We start from the raw sequence: 18888 nt of genomic DNA, 5'->3' as shown, positions 1-18888 counted from the left end.
TTAGCTCAGAACCCAAACAATCTCAGGATACTGTTCCCAGAGACATTATCTTTTAGTCTGCAGCAGAAATGCTTCCTTTGTGTTACATGAAATATTTAAAAATGGGTATACTCAAGAGTTTAGATTTAAAAACATAAATTCAGATCCACTAGGAGAGAATCAAGATGGCAGAGGAGTGAGAGGAAGTCACACTGACCTCCTCCCAGGACCAACCTGGAATTACAACTAAATTGTGGAAAAATCACCTGGAACAAACAACTGAGCAACAGCGAGAGAGGAGCCTTGTAACCTCGGAGACAGAAGAATCCGCTTCAGTGCAGTCTAACTGGTAAGGCGTGCGGTACAGACCTGAGAAGGTGGGCGGGGTTCCAGCACCAGAAGGATAGTGAAACGGCCAGTTGGATCCCCCTGAGAAGAGCAGGGTCTAAACCAAAAGCAGGGATCTCCAGCTACAGCCCCAGAGCCCAAAAAGTACACAGATAACAGCCAGCTGCGAAAAAAGCGGCAGGGTTGCTCTCTGCCAGAGACAGGCGGCTGGAGACACAAAGAACCTGTTAAAGGGCCAACACAAAATTTTTATTTGCAGCCACTTACCCTGGTCTCCAGCAAAGGCGGGGGCACAGGGGGTTAGAGACACCGGAGGAGGGACTAGAGAAGGAGGCTTTGGGGAGAGAACTGAGAGAGTAGTCGGGGGGCTCTCCTTGCCAACTCATCCCCCATGTGGCAGCCGCCATCTTGCTCAGGCAGAGACCACGCCCCCTGAGCAGTACCTGCGTCAAAGGACCCAATAGCCCCACCCACAGGTGGGATTCGACCCCGCCCCTTGCTGTCTAAGCTGCCTGCTGAGTGCAGAGTGGCAGCCACAGACAGTAAAGCCTTGACGAAAGGGGGCACAGAGAGGTCTGGCGACACTTGAGGAGAAACTGGGGACAGAGTCTCTGGGGAGAGAACTGAGAGAGTAGCTGGCAGGCTCCCAGTGCTGACTCCTCCTCCCCCATATGGCAGCATCACCCTGAAAGGACCCAATAACCCCGCCCCCAGGAGGGACTCCGCCTTGCCCTGAGCTGTCTTTAAGCTGGACTGGTGGGTGCAGAGTGAGTAGATTAACAACTGAAAGAGACAGCCACAGACAGCAGATTCCTCAAAGCCTTGAACAGACTGCCTGAAGTTAGACAGTGTCAATATCTGACATCATCAGAGGCAGATCCAGAAAGTAAAAACAGCAGTCTCCAACCACAGAAGTTCACACCACCAAGTCAGAAAATGAAGACAGATCAACTTAACAATCAGAAGCAAAAGAGAAGAGTCTCACAAATAATGGGAAGACAAAGAAATACCCCCCACTCAAAGGGAAAGGAGGAATACCCCGAAAAAGAACTAAATGAAACAGAGGCAAGTAAACTATCAGATATTGTGTTCCAAACAATGATTCTAAGGAAGCTCAATGAGCTCAGTGAGCTCAGAGAGAATCACCAAAAACTACAGGGAAACTACGAGGAACTTACTGCAAACTATATCAACATGAAAAAGGACATAGAAACTATCAATAAGAGACAAGAGGAAATGAAGAATACAATTTCTGAATTGAAGAACACGGAAGAAGGAATCAAAAGCAGGCTAGATGAAGCTGAGAATAGAATCAGCGAGCTGGAGGACAAGGTAGGAAAAAAAGCTCCTGGAAACAGCAAGGAAATGAAAAAAGACTCTGCAAGAATGAAGAGGTATTTGGGGAAATGCAGGACAACCTGAAACATAATAATATCCATATAATAGGGATACCAGAAGGAAGAGAGGATGAGGAAGGGATAGAGAAAAAGTAATGATGGAAAATTTCCCTAATTGAAGGAGAGAAAAAGTCACACAAGTCCAGGAAGCACAGAGGGTCCCACTCAAGAGGAACCCAATGAGGCCCACTCCAAGACACATCCTAATTAAAGAGGCTAATATCAAAGACAAACAGAGAATCCTAAAGAAAGCAAGGGAGAAAGAGGCAGTAACGTATAAGGGAGCCCCGATATGGCTAGCAACTGACCTCTCAACAGAAACGCTACAAGCCAGAAGGGAATGGCAGTAAATAGTCCAAGTAATGAAAAGCAAAGGCCGGCAACCAAGACTGCTCTACTCTGCAAGGCTCTCAATGAAAATGGAAGGCAAAATAAGGAGTTTCCCAGACAAAAGAAGGCTGAAAGAATACACCTCCATCAAACCAGCATTGCAAAATATACTAAAGAACTAAATGAAACAGAGGCAAGTAAACTATCGGATATTGTGTTCCAAACAATGATTAAAGGGACTGCTTTAAGAAGATGAAGAAAAAGAGTCTATGACTACCCAGTTCCTTTCACAGTCACTAATACTTGATATTACCAATATTTTTAATACTTATTAATCTGATTTTGACAAGGATGTGTTAATTATTACTTTATTATTTGTTGACACTAAACCTGTTTTTGTATATTTCTTTCCTATTTCTATTATTTTTTTAAAAAAAAGCTTTAAATGACTTTTTGGTATTTTTTATCCATTTTTAAATGTTTGTAGAATTCTGTCCCTAAAAAAACAAAGAAAACAACAACAAAAAAAAACCCCAACTATTAACCTTTTCATAGATGTGTTGCAAATACTTTCCTATTACCTGTCCTTTAACTTTTTTACATGAATATTACTGTATAGTCTTAAATGTTTAATATAGTCATATTGTCAATATTTTACTTTATAGCTTCTGGGTTTGAATATGTTACTTCAGGGTAAGAAAAATATTAGTTTGTATTTTCTCCTAAAAATCTTTAGATTTTATATATTGATTTTTAACTCATCTGTATTTTTTTTTTGTATAATGTGTGAAATAGGACTCTATACTTGTTTTAGTTCAAGTAATAGTAGTCCATGCACCTTATTTGTTGAATAAGCCTTATTTTCCCCATTAATTTTAAATATCAATTTAATCATACATTACATTGTTAGAAAGATATATACATTTGTTTCTAGGATGCTCATTTTATTTCACTGATCTACTTGATTATTTCTGTGCTGGTGTCATGATTGCTGAGACTTTATAATGGATTTAAATTTTTTAATATTTTATAATGGATCTTGACATTTAAAAAGTAAATATAATTAATCTGCATTTAAAAAAAAGAAAGAAGGAACTCGTACCTTTTGTGAAAACATGGATGGAATTGGAGAATATTATGCTAAGTGAAATAAGCCAGTCAGTGAAAGACAAATACCATATGGTCTCACCTGTAAGTGGAATCTAGTCAACAAAATAAACAAACAAAATAAACCACAGGCATGGAAACATGGAGCAGATTGAAAGTGACCAGAAGGAGGACATGAAGGTGGAAAGAAGGGGAAGGGACTAGACAAAGAACATGTATGAATAATCTATGGACAAGGACAAGAGTGGGAATTGACTGTGGGAGAGGGTGGGATGGGTGGAGGACGGCAAAGGGGGGAAAAATTGAGACAACTGTAATAGAACAAACATGATGTAAAAATAAAAATTTTAAAAAGCGAAAAAAAGACACACAAAAAAAACAACTTGTTACTTTTAGGCGACAGTGATACTAATGATAGCAGATTTCTCATAATGAACTGTGGAAGCCAGAAGAGGCTCATCATTTTTGTTTCTGTTTTTTCTTTAATGTTTTATTTATTTATTTTTAGAGAGAGGGGAAGGGAGGGGGGAAGGGAGGGGGGAAGAGAGGGAGAGAAACAACAATGTGTGGTTGCCTTTTGCATACACCCCACTGGGGACCTGGCCCACAACCCAGGCGTGGGCCCTGACTGGAGAGTTGAACCAGCGACCCTTTGGTTCGCAGGCTGGCACTCAATCCACTGAACCATATCAGCCAGGGCTCACCATTTTTATAATACCAAACAAAAGGATTGTAACTGTAGGTGACATAACAAGGGCATTCTCAGATGAGGAAAAACTAACAGAATTAATAACTGAAAGAGCTACTGTATAAGGATTGCCAAAGTAACTAATCTTGCCAGAAGGGAAATTATACTTAAAAGAAATAAGGAACATTAGGAAGAAAGAGCAAAGGAAAGGGCAAATATCTGGGTAAATATAATACGTAGGTTTGTTCTCATCTTCAGCATTTTATTTATTTAAAAAAGACATTTATTTTTAGAGAGAGGGGAAGGGAGAAAGAGAGGGAGCAAAACATCAACGTGTGGTTGTCTTTCATGTGCCCCCCAACTGGGAACTTGGCCTATAATCCAGGCATGTGCCCTGACTGGAAATCGAACCCGAGACCGTTTATTTTGCAGGCCGGTGTTCAATCCACTGAGCTACTCAAGCCAGGGCTCACCTTGAGCATTTTAAACATGTTAGATAGTTGGAAGCAACAATTACAACATTTTCTGATTAAACTGATTATTGTGTAACAATGAGAGAACTACTACATACATGGAGGAGGGTAAAAAGATCTAGGTGGCATTAAACTTTATACATTCATCTGAAGTGGCAAAATATTGACTCTAAGTAGACTTTCAAAGCTGAATAGGTATAATGTAAAACCTGCAGTAAGCAACCACTAAACAAGCATATAGAAAGTTGTAGTTAAAAGTGTAATAAATTAAAAAGAATACTAAAAATTTTCAGAACTCTTTTAAAATGCTTTTCTTCAGAAGAGCAAAAAAGGGAAAGAGACATAGAAGGAAAATGGAGTACAAACAAGATCAACAATAAAGAAGTAACAGAATAGTAGACCCAAATCCCAACAAACCTGTAATTCCATTAAATATCAATGGCCTAAAATGCACCATTAAAAGAAAGATGTCACCAGAATGGATTAAAAGAACAAAGACACAAGCCTTTCTTCTGCAAGAAACTCGCTTCATACATCATAGGTAGGTTAAGAAGAAAGATGTAAAAAATTATGTGCCATGAAAAATCTAATATACATTAAAAACACACAAATGGTTTTTAACAGGAATTGCATTGAATCTACAGATTCCTGTGGGTAGTATGGACATTTTAATGATGGTAATTGTCCCAACCCACGAACACAGTACATGCCTTCATTTATTTGCATCTCCCTCAATTTCTTTCTTCAGTGTTCTATAGTTTTCTGAGTACAAGTTTTTTACCTCCTCAGTTAAATTTATTCCTAGGTACTTTATTTTTCTTGTTTCTGTAGTAAATGGGATATTTTCCCTAGTTTCTCTTTCTATGATAGTTTGTTTTTCGTGTACAAAAATGCCATCAATTTCTGAATATTGATTTTGTATCCTGCTTCTTTGCCAAATTCACGTTAGATCAAGAAGTCTTTTGGGTGATACTATAGGGTTTTCTATGTACACTATCACGTTGTCTGCAAATAATGAGAGTTTTACTTCCTCCTTTCCAATTTGGGTGCCTTTTACTTCTTTTTCTTGTCTGATCACTGTGGCTAGACCTTCCAGTACTATGTAGAATAAGAGTAGTGAGAACAGACACCCTTGTCTCGTTCCTGACATTAAAGGAAAAGCTTTCAGTTTTTGCCCATTGAGTATCGTGTTGGCAATAGGTTTCTTGCCTATGGCTTCTATTATTTTAAGGTAAGGGCCCTCTATTCCCACTTTGCTGAGGGTTTTTATCATAAATGGGTGCTGGAATTTATCTAATGCCTTTTCAGCATCTACGCAATGGAATACTACACAGCAGAAATAAAGAACTACCTTTTGCGACAGTATAGATGGAACTGGGGAATATTATGCTAAGTGAAATAAGCCATTTGGTGAAAGACAAATATCACATGCTCTTACTTATATGAGGAATCTAATAAGAAAAATAAACCAATGAGCAAAACAGAATGAGAGACATGGGAACGTGGAACAGACCGGCAGTAAGCAGCCAGAGGGGAGGGGCAAGGAGGATAATGGTGGAAGGGATTAGTCAAAGAACCTGTATGAATGACCCATGGACATGAACAACAGTGTGGGGAATGACTGTGGGAGCGGGGGGTGGGATGGGCAGAGGAGGGCAAAGAGGAAAAAACTTGGACAACTGTAACAGAAAAACAGTAAAAAACGCTCAAATGCCTATATTAATATCAGACTATTTATATTTCAGAGCAAAGAAAACTGGCAAAAACTAAGAGGAACATTACACACTAATAAAAGAATTAATTCACTAAGAAAAAATAATGATCTTAACTGTTTTAGCACCGAACAATAGTGTTTTAAAATTCATGAAACAAAAACTGTCAGAACTAAAAGGAAAAATGGAAAAACACACAATTATATTTGGAAGATGTCAACACATTCTCTTTTAGTAATTGGCAGAATCAGTCAAAAAATCCGCAAACGTATAAGAATTGAACATTAACTAATGCTTATACACTACTCTACCCAAAATAACAAAGTATAAAGGCTTTTCAAGCAACATGGAAATTTTCCAAGAAAGAACATGTTGCAGCTTTTAAAACAAATGTTTACAAATTTAAAAGAATTGAAATCATATAATTTATGCTCTTGAGCATGAGATTGAGCTAGAAATCAAAATGTTCTCCTGAATATTTGAAAAATAACATATTTCTAAACAATTTATGGGCCAAAGAGGAAATTTCAAGGAAAATTAGAAAATGATTTGAGCAAAAAGAAAAAAAGAAAAGCAGACATATAACTCGTGGTCTTCAGATAAAGCAGTACTTAGAGGAAAATGTATAGGATTAAATGTTCTTACTACAAGAGGAAAGGTCTGATGTCAATAATCTAAGTTTGTACCTAAAAAAATTAAAAAGAGAAAGCACAACAAAACAAACACGCTTATATCAAACAGAAGGAAGGGGATGATAAAGATAAGAAAAGGAAACAGAGAACAATAATGAAAATCAATGGAAGCAAACCTGATTTTTTGAAAATGTCAATAAAATTTTAAATGTGACTAATTTTATGAGGTCAGCATTACCCTAATATTAAAACCAAACCAAGTACAAGCGGAGAAAACAAACTACAGATAAATGTTTCTCATAAACACAGATACAATTATTGGCAAATTGAACCAAGGTAGAAGAACATACATCAGGTTTATGTCAATATTTGAAAATCAATCTGTGTAATCAAACATAAAGTCTAAATAAGAAACATGTGATTATGTCAGCTGAAGCAAAAAAAAGAGCATGACAAAATTCAACCTCCATTTACAAATTAAAAAAAAAAACTCTCAGAAACATAGGAACAGAAGGGAACTGCCTTAATCTGATAAGAATGTCTATTAAAAAGAGAGACAATTAGCATCGCAAGTAATGGCGCAAGAACAAATGCTTCCCCACTCAGACTGGAATAGGGTGAGGCTGTCCACTCCATTGTTCTTAGAGAAAGCCTGGAAGTGGAATTAGGTAAGAAAAAGAAATGAAAGGCATAAATAACTTGCAAAAACATGATAGTTCATGTAGAAAATGACCAGGAACATAGGAAAAAACAACAAACAGAAATGCAATGTATTTTTATGTACTAGAATTGAACAGTGGAAACCAAAATTTTACATATACGTGTGTATGTGTGTGTGCATGCATGCACACAAATATATAATCACATATATGCATATGTAATAATATAAAACCTAACATATATGTGTGTGTAAAATTTATCATAGCTCCAAAATGAAGTATCTAGGTATAAATTTAACCATACATGTACAGATTCTGTGTGCTAAAACCTACAAAGCATGCCCTGGCTAGTGTGGCTCAGTGGACTGAGTGCTGGCCTGAGAATTAAAGGGTGGCTGGTTCAATTCCCAGACAGGGCACAGGCCTGGATTGTGGGCCAGGTCTCCAGCGGGGGTGCACAAGAGGCAACCACACATTGATGTTTCTCTCCCTCTCCCTTCCCCTCTCTTCCCCTCTTTACACTATTTAGATGTGAAACGCTATTTAGATGCAAAGGGGAATGAACTCTTCATCCCTCTTTCCCCCTCCCTTCCTCTCTCTAAATAAAATCTTTAAAAAATAAAAACTACAAAGCGCTGATCAGAGCAATAAAAGAAGATGAAAATAAATGGAGACACATAATTATAGGCTGGAAGACAATGTAGCACAAATGCAAATTCTCCTAAAATTCATAAATACATTTAATGCAATTCCAGTCAAAATTTGAGCACTTTTTGTAAATAACAGACAGGATGATTCTAAAATTTGTATGAAAAGGTGAACAATAGCCAAAACAATTTTGAAAAGAAAAATAGTTTTATAGGAGTCATACTACTTGATTTTGACTTACAACAAAGCTTTAGTAACCAAAGAGTATGGTGAAGGAACAGGTACAGGAGTCAATAGTTCAAAATAATTTCCAGAAATAGATCTATACAAATACATCCAATTGCCTTTCTGCAAAGGTACAAACTCTTAAATAGAGTGAAGACAGAATAATCTTTATATGTGCTTTATTCATAATTGCCCCGCACTGGAAACACTCCAAATGTTTGCAGGTGAGCATACAGACAATCTGTGGTCTAGCCACACAATGAAACACTACTTAGATGTGAAAGGGAATGAACTCTTCATCCATCTAACCATTTGGAGGACTCTCCAAGCATTATGCTGGGTGAAAGAAGCCAGTTTCTAAAGGTCACATACTCTCTGGTTACATTTCATGACACTCCCTAAGAGTCAAACCTATAATGATGGTTAGGTCTGTTACTGGGTAGGACTGGGAAAGGTGTAACTATCATACAAAGGGACAGCACAGGGCAGTATGAGGCACCAATGGACTTCTTCTGGCTCCTGCTGATGGTGGTGTTTATACAAATCAATGCAAAGGTTCAGATTCACAGACTCCTACAGTAAAAAGTAAACGCTACTGTGCATGAATTCAAAGACTAAAATTAAAATAAAAAAGAAAGAAACTATATGGTCATTAGATTGACTTTCGGCATGACAACTGACGATTCTACAAAGGTTTCTTCGGGTTGCATCCTGCACAAGGGTGTCTGATCTGAGGGGAGGAGGGACTGAAGTTCTGCCCAGAACTCACTTTTCTTTTCTTTCTTTTTTAAAAATCATCTGCCTCTCCAGTGCTGTGATTCTTTTATTTAATTTTAATTTTATTTAAATTATTGGATGATGTTGTTTAGTAAGATTAAGTTTTTAGTGTACAATCCTGAAACATCATCTGTAGATTGCATGGTGTGTTCACCACCTAAAGTCAGGTGTCCCTCTGTCAGCTTGTATTTGACTCACTTTGTCCTCTTATACCTCCCCGCACCTCTCTTCCCTTCTGGTAACTACCATACTGTTGTCTGTCACTATGAGTTTTTTGGTTGTGTGTTTTGTTTGTTTATTGCTTTCTGGGCACTTTTGTAATCCACACTAGTGCACTCCTCTGTCTGAGGCTCTGCTAAGAACCAATAATTTTTGCAGATTTTAGTGTGTATTCAAATGTGTTGTTTTAGAATTTCCAAATGGGAGGCCATTTCTTTGTTGTCCCTTTCTCCCTTTATCCTTGTTTATATTCTACCTGTTCTTTAATTTATTCAACCTTGATCAGCTTCTACTTTGGACTTCCTGGATTGTCACTCTGCCATGGGTGAACTTGGCGGTCTACAGTGTGCCTTTCTCATAACTTGCCGTCCTTCACTCACTCTCTTTCTACTCTCTTGTGGTCAAGGATCATGCTCAATGCTCTGTGTCCGCAGCACATAGCACAGTGGTTGATCATCCCAGATGCTCAATCTGTGTATTTCCTAAATGAATTCCTGATTAGAAAATAAAAATAACACCTGCCTATGGCTTATAATAAAAGCAAGTTGAACTTACCTTGTTTAATTCTTGGCTGCTGGTGTATATCTTATTAGGCACCGGAAAGAACATAAATCAGACCCTTCATATATCTATTTTGGAAACACATGGTGCAGGGATAGGATCGGATATATAATTCTTAAGGAATTACTATGAAAAGTAGTAGTTCTCTTCTCAAGATATTTCTCTTTTCAAGATCTTTTATTGTTAAAGACTGATTTTAATTATAGAATTTTCTTTATATTAGATAATGTTTTAAATGGTGCTATTAAACACCATATGAATATTAAAACATGCTGACTATATAGCTGGGAAAACAAAATCCATCTTAATTTAGAAAACTCCCTGAGGTCTTCCTTGTAGTTTTTGGAGTTTATTACAAGCATCTGGGAATCCAGCTTTGTGTTCACCACACACACAATTTTGTTAGCGAACAATAATACTTCTAAATATGTTACCTCCTTTAGCCTTTCGAGAGTTCTCTGTCATAAGGGGTTGCCACCTCATTTTACAAATAAGAAAGTTAAATTTAATATGTAATGGCTACCATGGTCCAGATATGCCAATATATGCTTGAAACAGGTTATCTAAATTAATTAGCATTCCTAGGACCAATTATTCCCAATTTTACTGTTGGGAAAACTGAGGCTCAGTAAACAGAACTTTCTTATGGTCACAAAGCTAACAATTGAGGTTGGACTCAAACCCTAGAATATTTGATGCAAGAGAATGAATTCTTAAAACTTTCTGTGCATTTTGCCTTTTTTACACTTAATAGAGAAAACAGGTCATGAAAAATTAATGAACTTTAATCAGGATTTTAGGAAGTATTGAATTATTTTGGAGAAAAATTTTAACCAACTTACTATTAATTACCTCTGTATACAAACCCAAAACACTGAGATCTTAAAAATGAATCATGAGTTAAAATCACTGGACCTTAAATAAACATATTTTATTTAATAAATTATGTCAAACTTAATATTTTAAATATTTGTAGTAGAGATTTAAGAACATCCAGATATTTGCAACTGCAATTGTATTATGAGTCCCTCATCTTCTCAAGAAGTGGGTTTTGTGACAACAGTCCCCCATCTTCCTGAGACAGGCTTTGTGACATGGTTCCCCCATCATCCTGGAAACCGGGGCTGGTAACCTGAGTCCCCGGTCTTCCTAGGCAATAGGCTTAGTGATAAGATTACAACATCTGGCCAGGAAACGGGCTTTGTTACATGAGAACCCTGTTTTCCCAGGAAACTGGCATTGTAACAAGAGTCCCCTATCTTTCCAGGAAATGGGCTTTGTATGATATGAGTCATGTGTTTTCCTGGGAGGCTGGCTTTAGGACGTGAGTCTACCATCGTCCTGGGCAATAGGCTCTGTGATATGAGTCTCTCATCGTCCAAGAAAATGGGCTCTGTGACATGAATGACGTGAGTTCCTCCATTTTCCAAGAGACAAGCTTTGTGATTTAAGTCCGCATCTTCCTGGAAGATGGGTTTTGTGACAGAAGTGTTCCATTTCCCAAGGGCTTGTGACAGGCATCCCCCATCCTCCCAGGAAATTCACTTTGTGACATGAATCCACGTCTTTCTGAGATATGGGCTCTGCGACAAACCCCCCCCCCCCAGTCTTTCTGCGATGGGTTTTGTGACATAAGTCCTGTACCTTCAGAAGAAATGGGCTTTGTGACAAGAGCCCCCAAACATCCTGGGAAATGAGCTTGGTGACATGAGTCCTCAAACTTCTGAGGAGATGGGCTTTGTGATACGAGCCCAACATCTTCCCAGAAAGATGGGTTTTGTAACACGAGCCCTCTATTTTCCCAGGTATATGGCTTTACGACATGAGTCCTCTGTCTTCTTGGAGAGATGGGCTTTGTGACATGAGTCACCCAAACTCCCAAAGATGAGCCACAACTTCCTGGGAGATAGGTTTTGTGACATGATTCCTCTATCTTTTTTTTTTCTCTATAATACATTGGACAGCCAAGAAAAGGAAGGACAGAGAATCAGGTGACCCAGCACTCTATTTGCAGCTTAACCACCTGTCGAGCGAGATCTAACGCAGGCTCTCTGAACAGCTCTGGGTCATTTCCTTTACTTTCCACATGGGGATAATATGTACCCCATCCTCAAAGGAATGCTTTGGATATTAAATCATGTAGCATCTGTATGCTCCATGAACAAATGCAGCACATGCACACATCCACAGTAACTAGGTTACTGTAAGTTTTAGGATACAGCCAAGCACCAATACTTTTGTGACCAGAAAAAAGAGAAGTAGAAATATACTAGATTCGAACTTCTTTAGTTCGAAATTAGTTTCACAGTATATCTTTCTCAAGCATCTCAAAAATTCACAAGCTACAGGTAAGTGTCCTTTTCTATAACATGCTTTACATGCTAAAAACTAAATTTCACACAAGAATCAAAAGTTCTGATCCAGTGATTCCCCTGCTGGGACTATACCCTAGGAACACCAAAACGCCAATACAAAAGAACCTATGCACCTCAATGTTCATAGCAGCACAATTTACAATAGCCAAGTGTTGGAAGCAACCTAAATGTCCATCAGTAGATGATTAGATCAAAACATTATGGTACATATACACAATGGAATACTATGCAGCAGAAAGAAAAAAAGAACTACTAAACTTCGCGACAGCATGGATGGAACTGGAGAGCATCATGCTAAGCGAAATAAGCCAGGGGGCGAAAGACAAATACCATATGATCTCACCTATAAGCGGAACCTAACCAACAATACAAAGATGCAAGGAAAATATGACCAGCAACACTGAAAGGAAAAGAAATCAACAGAGACAAGAGGGAAGGGTGGGGGCAGGGAAAGGGGAGGGAAGGGGAAAGTCAAGGAACATATAGCAAGGACTCATGGACAAAATCAAAGGGGAAGAGCTGAGGGAGGGAAGGAGGGAGGGGACAAGGGAAAGTGGTAGGGGGGAGGCAGAGACAAATGTATTTACAAAAATAAATAAATAAATAAAATTTAAAAAAAAACAAAAAAAACTATGGTACATTTACACAATGGAATACTACACAGCAGAAACAAAGAAAGAGCTACTACTCTGCAAAAGCATGGATGGAACTAGAGAGCATTATGCTAAGTGAAATAAGCCAGGGGGCGTAAGACAAATAACATATGATCTCAACTATAAGTGGAACCGAACCAACAAAACAAAACAAGCAAGGAAAATATAACCAGAAACATTGAAAGAAAAAAGAAACGAACAGAGTCAGGGGCGGGGGGGTCGGGGAAAGGGAAAAGAAGGGTCAAGTCAAGGGACATGTATAAAGGACCCATGGACAAAGTCAAAGTGGGGAAGGATTGAGGGAGAGAGGTGGGGGAGGGGGGCAGGGGAAGGTGGTGGCGGGAAGGTGTAGACAAATGTATTTGAACAAAAACTAAAAATAAAAAAAAAGTTATTAGTGAAAATGAAAAAAAAAGTTCTATGTTATTCAAACAGATTAAAAGTTATTTTAAAACATTTCTTCTCACCACATATGCATGTATTTTCTGTTTTATTTTTTGTGGGGTTTTTTTGAGGAGGACTGTTGCATGACCAATGAGTATGGAACACACAAACATACTGTTCGTGTAAGTTGAGGCCAGAGGCGTTGGCCAGTGTGGCTCAGTTGGTTGGGACATTGTACATCACAAATCTGTAGGTTTGGTTCCCGGTCAGGGCAAATACCTAGGTTGCATATTGGATCTCTAGTGAGGCGCATATGGGAAGCAACCAATCAATATTTCATATTGATATTTCTCTCACATCGATGTTTCTCTCTCTCCCTCTTCCTTTCTTTCCAAAATCAATAAACATATCCTCATGTGAGGATTTTAAAAAAGTAAAATTATTGAATGTTAATTTTTCTGCAATACAGAAACTTTTGAAGGAAGGATGTTGTTAATAAAGTTATGGATAACTGCTTCCTGTCTGAATTTAAGACTATTAGAAATAAAAATATATTTGATGAAATTTATAGTGTTGCAAATATACTACATAAATCTAGTTTAAACCCATTAAAAAATTCTAGCCCTGTTTGGTTTGATGGATTAATTAGTAGCTTCTAAAAGTATGTCTTTCCTCCAATGTCAAGATGAGATTATCAAAATTCAGACTCAGAGTCAAGTTCTCTGAAACTGAGGACAAAATTTATTTTCAATATACAAATATTTGGAGATCAAACCAAGATGGAGGCATAAGCAGAGATGCTTTGTTTCCTCGCACAACCAAAATAAGGATAACAACAAATTAAAAAAAAAAAGACAACCAGAACTTCCAGAAAATCAAACTACATGGAAGTCCAACAACCAAGAAGTTAAAGAAACATTCATCCAGACTGGTAGGAGGGGTGGAGACAGGGCAAAGAGTATGTGTGGCAAGGCTATGGCTGGTGGATGGTGGGGGATGGGACGATCTCACATTCGAGTGCCGGTAAGCCAAGAGGAACAATGGGGAAGCAAAACAGACTGCACAACCCAGGGTTTCAGTGTGGGAAACAAAAGAATCACAACCCCTGGCTGTAAAAATCTGTGGGGGTTGTGGCAGTGGAAGAAACTCCCAGCCTCAAGGGAGAGTTCATAGCAAAGGCCCATGGGGTCCTGGAACATACAGAAACCCACCCACCTGCAAATCAGCACCTTGGAAGGGCACAATCTGCTTGTGGTAAAAAAAAAAAAAGAAGTGACGGAAAGTGGGGTGAGAGCTGAGCAAGTGGCATTGTTCTCTTTCTGTCCCCTCCTCCACACACAGCACCACAACTTAGGGAAGAGGATTGCCCTGCCCTGATGAATACATAAGGCTCTGCCCCTTACATGTAAGAGGTGTGTCAAGACAAAGAAATACGGCCCAAATGACAGATCAAAACTCCAAAAAAAGAACTAAGCAATTAGGAGATAGACAACCTATCAGATGCAGAGTTCAAAACACTGGTAATCAGCATGCTCATAGAAATGGTTGAGTATGGTCGCAATATGAAGGAAGAAATGAAGGCTATACAAAGTGAAATAAAGGAAAATATACAGGAAACCAAGAGTGAAGGGAAGGAAACTGAGACTCAAATCAACGACTTAGAGCAGAAGGAGAAATAAACATCCAACCGCAACAGAATCAAGAAACAAAAATATTTAAGAAAATGAGGAGAGGATTAGGAACCTCTGGGACAACTTTACATGTTCCAGCATGGAATTATAGGGGTGCCAGAAGGAGAAGAGGAAGAGCAAGAAATTGAAAACCTATTTGAACAAATAATTAAGAAAAACTTCTCAAATCTGGAAAAGGAAATAGACTTCCAGGAGGTCCAGGAAGCCCAGAGAGTCCCAAAGAAATTGGACCAAGGAGGAACATACCAAGGTACATCATAATTACATTACCCAAGATTAAAGATAAGGAGAGAATCTTAAAAGCAGCAAGAGAAAAGGAGACCGTTACCTGCAAAAGAGTTCCCATAAGGCTGTCAGCTGATTTCTCAAAGGAAACCTTGCAGGAAAGAAGGGAAATCTTGCAGGGAAAGAAGTATTGGAAGTCATGAAGGCAAGACCCTACATCCAAAATTACTCTATCCAGCCAAGCTATCATTTAGAATGGAAGGGCAGATAGAATGCTTCCCAGATAAGATAAAGTAAAAGGAGTTCATCATCACCAAGCCCATATTATATGAAATGTTAAATGGAATTACCTAAGAAATAGAAGATCAAAAACTACGAACAGTGAAATGACAAAAAACTGAAGACTATCAACTAATCCTAAGAAACATAAACAAAAAACTAAGCAAACAACCAGAACAGAATCACTGATATGGAAATCACATGGAGGGTTATCAATGGGGAAGGCGAAGGGGAAGAATGGAGGAAAAGGTGCAGGGAATAAGAAGCATAATTGGTAGGCATAAAATAGATAGGGGGAGGTTAAGCAATGTATAGGAAATGGAGAAGTCAAAGAACTTATATGTACAACCCGTGGACATGAACTAAGAGGGGGAATGCTGGAGCATGGAGGGGTGCAGGGAAGAGGGGGATAAAGGAGAGAAAAAAACTGGGACAACTGTAATAGCATAATCAATAAAATATACTTTAAAGGCATACAAATATTTTCCATTTTCAGATTTTTCATATCTGAAAAATGTTGATTAAGTAATCTTTCTTTTAATCATCAACAAACTACCATTCTTCCTTTTTCTTGGAAGTTAAAATCTATCTACCAACGTTCTGTGAGAGTGTGGATGTGGGGAACACTAACTGAGGAAGGAGCCGGCAACTGACTCACTGCTAAATGAGGTGGGAAATAAAATGACACCAGGGATCTGGAGGCTGGAACAGAAAATAATGGAAATGAGATCTGAATAGTAAGAGGGAAAGAAATTAAAGGAGAAATAACAAGAGAAAGAACCAGAAGAAGGTCTGTGGTATCCCCTTCCCTCCCCCAACATGGAACCAATTCTTCCTGCCTCTGAGCCTCACCAGCACTCATCTTGTCTCCCCTACAAATGCGTTACCTAATTTGTGCTTCTTTTTTAATTTACATGTGTGCCCTAAGTTTCTGTCTTGATTATCACAAGACCTTTCAACAGCAACAGTGCTTTTCAATTTCACCACCATCTTATGAGAAAATTCCACTAAGGTGGGCTTTGTGGCCTGCGGAAACAAGTGTTTCATCTGAGTCACCCCGCTATTACTAACACAAGAGAATCACACCTGAGCCAACACTGCTCTATTAGTGAGCAATCACTCATTCAACCAGTCACTACTCATTGGGACGTGTACAGTGGTGATTAGCCGTCAGCCCCCCTTCCGTAGGAGGTGGGTAGTAGGAGAGGAAAGATGGGGAAGCTGAGAGGTAGGGGATACAGGCCACAGCAGCACCAAGCACCAGGGAAGCACCACTAACCACTTGACCACAACTCTCATTACTCAGGACCAAGAGACTGCAGATGCAGCTACAGTAGTGACACTACCCGTGAGGCTTGTTCACACAGACATTCCTGGGCCAGATCTGTGAGCAAGAATGGACCACAAGTTATGATGTCACCTGAGGTGTGTCTCTTCTGAGCAACATGAAGGTTCATATAACAGTTCTCCTTTTGTTTGTGGGCTCTGCTAGGGGGCCATTAATGTCCTAGCTCTGTATGGCCACACAGCCCCCTCCCTCTCACCCCACATGACAGGAAGAGCAGGGATGGAGGCGGGAAGAGAAGGAAAGGCAGCGGGGAGGGAAGTGACGACACATGGGTTTGATCCTGGGGAGAGACACAGGAAATGAGCCAGCATCCCACACTACAGTGAGACAGGCTTTATACCTGGATGAGGGAAAGTGACGTGTGTTGGAGAACTCACATGACACGGAGAGTGTGGAGCAGGACTGGAGGGTTCAGCTGCTGTTCCAGGGTCACTGTCTACACACAAGCACGGCCTCCAGCCTGCCAGGTCCCCAGCAGCAATGGAGGGGATCAGCATGGGGGTCATCAGTTTATTGGGCACAGGGTGATTTTGGAGACTCTAAAATAGATTTAGACCAAAAGCTCTCAAAATGGAAATGCTTGATTAGAAAACAAAATAGAAACAGAGGCATGGATACCAAGAGCAGGCGGACAGCTCTCAGAGGGGAGGGGGAAGGGGGCACTGGATGAAAGAAGGTGAAGGGATGAGCCGAAGATCAATGATGCCTAACTCACAGACACACTGTGTGGTGATGGCCTGAAGAAAGAGGGGTGGGGTGGGTGGAGGTGGGCAAAGAGGGGAAGGGCAGGTCATCTGTTATAGTGTCAACAATAAAATAAAGTTGATAAAATAAAACTTTAAAAACCCAGCAGTGATCTCAAGGGTGAGCCTCTCTGCAGGCCGAGTGCCGAGTGCACAGCACTGAGTGAACACAGCAGAGATGATGTGCCCCACTGCTGCGTAACAGCCTTCAGTGCTGGTGCTGGAGATGGCAAGGTTGGGGCAATATACTGTGAATCTAAATAACAGTATAATATACTGTTACGTTATATACGTTATATATAATATAATGTAATAATGTTCTTAATTTCTCCGTGCACACATGTTTAATGAGTACTTAATAAGCATCAGCACAGATGTAGAAAAACCAATACCCTAATGGGTTGAAAACTAAGTTGTCATGTTCAAATAATTATACTACCAAAATATGCAAAATAGAAAAAAATTCACTAATCATAAACCACCTCAACACAGCTACTATTATAATTTTGTTTTGAATATTTTTTCTAATCCTTTTCCATGAGTATATTTGTTTTTACCTAACTTCTTGTTATACACACAAGTCTGTTTAAAATATCAGGAGAGATCCAAGATGGCAGAAGAGTGAATGGAAGCTACAGTGAACTCCTCCCAGGACAAATTGGGAATTGCAACTACATTGTAGAGAAAGCATCCTGAAGCACCAACTGAACACCAGCTGGAGAGAATTCTTGAAACCAAGGACAGACAGAAGAAACACTTCACCACAAGACTGATGGGAAGTGTGGGAAAGGTGAGAGAGGGCTGGCTGGGCTCCCACGGACAGCAGATGAAGTGCTGGATGGATATTTCAGCGGCCAAGGGGTTCCCCTGAGAAGTGCGGAGTCCAGAAGCTGAGCTCCTCAGCCTACAGCATCAGAGCTGGAAAGGAACCCAGGTAATACCCAGTTGTGAAAAGCAGCAGGGTTTGTGTCTGCCAGTAAGAGAAGGCTGCAAACACAGAGAGCCTTTAGAAGGGTCAGTGCACAATATTTTGTTTGCAACAACTTATCCTGGGTTTGGGCAAAAGGAGGGCAGAGTGAACTGGAGACATGTGAGGAGAATCTGGATCCGTTGCTGCTGGCTCTGAGGACAGAACTGAAGAAACAACTTCCAGAATCCCTGTGCTGAGTCACGTCCCATTTGCAGGAGCCGTGGCTCTCAGGCAGAGAACACTCCTCTCTGAATGGCATCAGCTGAGGGGAAGCAATAGCCCCGCCTGCAGAAATTACTCTGCCTCACCTTTTGGTGCTTACAGACAGGCTGCTGATCACAGCTTGATTAGGTTAAAAACATATCAGCTTTTAACAGCTGATTAGCTTAACAACTAAGGTGGAAAATATAGAGCAGCAGCCAAAATGGGAAGACAAAGAAACAGACCCCACATGAAAGAACAGGG

This window comes from Pteronotus mesoamericanus, unplaced genomic scaffold, assembly GCF_021234165.1.
Source record: "Pteronotus mesoamericanus isolate MK-2021 breed Mesoamerican mustached bat unplaced genomic scaffold, CSHL_Meso_final contig_171, whole genome shotgun sequence".
Taxonomy (NCBI): Eukaryota; Metazoa; Chordata; class Mammalia; order Chiroptera; family Mormoopidae; genus Pteronotus; species Pteronotus mesoamericanus.
The sequence above is the reverse complement of the archived record's forward strand: the minus strand, read 5'-3'. Positions refer to the sequence as shown.